Here is a 2,500-nt window from a genome sequence, read left to right as displayed (position 1 = left end):
AAAGTTAACGGAAAAATGTTGGCAAGAAACAAAATCTGCTAGATGTGATAAAAGTGAGAACTTTAAATATTTTGTTTTGGTGAACGTCATTTAACTTTATTCGGCCAAGGGGCGCCCTCTAGGGTCGCGGTCGGTTCGATTTACATTCAATCCGGGGACCATCGGAATATGATGTCAGTGAGACTGAATAGCAAGGAGAGAGAGAGAGAGAGAGAGAGAGAGAGAGAGAGAGAGAGAGAGAGAGAGAGAGAGAGAGAGAGAGAGAGAGAGAGAGATAGTAAGAGTTAGAGTGAAAGAAATGATATAAGGTGAGTAATAGTAAGAGAGAGAATGAGAGACAGTAAGAGATAGAGATAAAAATAGAGATAGTAATAGAGTGAGAGAGATAGTAAGAAACAAGGTGAAATAGAGTGATAGTAAGAGAAACAGAGATAGTAAAATTATATAGAGTGAGAGATAGTAAGAGATAAAATGAGAGAGTGAGAGATAATAAGAGATAGAGTGAGAGATAGAATGTAGGTTTTGTAAATGGTGAGAGGGTGAGGGATAGTGGGGGGCAGTGATAAATTAAGAAAATATAATGAGAAATAGAATGAGAAAAAGGGTGAGAGAGAGAGAGAGAGAGAGAGAGAGAGAGAGAGAGAGAGAGAGAGAGAGAGAGAGAGAGAGAGAGAGAGAGACAGAGAAAGGAAGAGAGAGAGAAAGAGGAAGAGAGAGAGAGACAGAGAGAGACAGAGAGGGAGAGACAGAGAGACAGCGAGAGAGAGAAAGAGAGAGCAAGAGCGAGAGAGAGCGAGCGAAAGCAAAAGCAAAAGCGAGAGGGAATAAAAAAAAAAAAAAAAAAGCCGGGGAGAGAAAAAATGGTTTGCAAGATAATCATCCTGCCATAGTTGCAAGGTTGTTGTTGTTGTTGTTGTTTTGTTGCTTTTGTTGCTGTTGTTGCTGTTGTTGTTGGATCGCTGACAGACGTTGAATTATGACACTTCTCAGGAGACCATCTGTCTCGTCTCTGAGGGCCCAGCTGGTGAGATTATTTTCTTCCACCATCTGCCATATGTCTCCAGGACGTGAAGAATGAGAGGAACCACCTGGATTTCCAGCTGGTTTTAAGAATAGCCCACCCACCCCCACAATTTTTTTTTTTTTTTTTTTTTTTTTGTCTAGATGACTTCTGTTCTTCTATTCCTTTTTGTCTTCTTCTTCCTCTTCGTCTTCTTTGTCTTCTCCTTCTTCCTCTTCTCCTCCCTCTTTTTCTTCCTTTTCATCTTCATCTTCCTCTTCTTCCTCCTCTTGCTCTTCCTCTTCCTCTTTCTCTTGTGAAGGGAAAATTACGGAGAGGGGGGGTCGCCGATTTAATGAAGCGGCCTTGCTGTGGATGTGCTGTGTCCTGCGACACTGCTTCTGACCCAGGGCAGTGGACAGGGTGCAGGGATGACCCGTCATCTAGGAGGTGCTAAGATGGGAGGAAGGGTGGAGGGGTGTGGAGTGTTTTCGGGGATGAAATGGGTGGGAATGTTTTTGTGCCTTGTCCTTTTTGGCTACCCCCCTGGTAAGGGGGAAAAAAGCCTTGGTATATGGTATATGTATGTATGCGTAAAATTGCGAACAAAAAATAACAAGTTTGTGAATTGAAAATTTACACAATTTATATAAATTTGTGAAAGAAACAATTACAAAAAACATTAATGTTTGTGAAAGGGATAATAATAAAATTAGTGTGAAATTGTGAAAGAAACAAATACACTAATTGTGTATGTTTGTGAAAGATCATTACACAAGACCTTTAAAGGGTCAATAATTTATTGAAAATTTTTGATAATTGATTGAGAGGAAGAACTGAACAAGTTTTGTGATTTTCTTTCCTCCCTTTCTCCCTTTTCTCCTCTCCCCCTTTCTCCTCCCCTTCTCTCCTCCCCTTCTCCCCTCCCCTTCTCCCCTTTCTCCTCTCCCCCTCTCTTCTCTCCCCTTTTCCCTTCCCTTTTCCTCCTTCTCCCCCTTCTCCTTTCCCATATCTTTCTATCTCTATCCCATACCCACTCCCCCTTCCCCTCTCCTTCTCCCCATCTCTTCTCCCCTATCTCCCACTCTCTCCCCTTTCTCCTTTCCCCCTCTCTTCTCTTCCCCTTTCCCCTTCCCTTCTCCCCTTCCTCTTGCTCCCAACCCCGCTCCCCTTCCCCTCCCCTTCTCCCTATCTCTTCTCCTCTATCATTACCACTCTCTCCTCTTTCTCCTCTCCCCCATCTTCTCTCCCCATTCCCCTTCCCTTTTCCCCTTCTCCTTTCCCTTATCTCTCCCTTTCTCTTCCAACCCTGCTCCCCTTTCTCCCATCTCCTCTCCCCTATCTCGCCCTCTCTCCCACTCTCTCCCATTCTCTTCCCTTTCTCCTCTCCCCTATCTTCTCTCCCCTTTCCCCTTTTCTCCTTCTCCCCCTTTCCCTTTCCCCTACCTCTTTCTCTCCCAACCCCGCTCCCCCTTCCTTTCCCCTTCTCTCCATCTATTC

The sequence above is a fragment of the Oratosquilla oratoria genome, chromosome 36 (assembly GCF_046742065.1).
Source record: "Oratosquilla oratoria isolate Oo_2021 chromosome 36, ASM4674206v1, whole genome shotgun sequence".
NCBI classification, from domain to species: Eukaryota; Metazoa; Arthropoda; class Malacostraca; order Stomatopoda; family Squillidae; genus Oratosquilla; species Oratosquilla oratoria.
Note: the sequence above shows the minus strand (reverse complement) of the source record.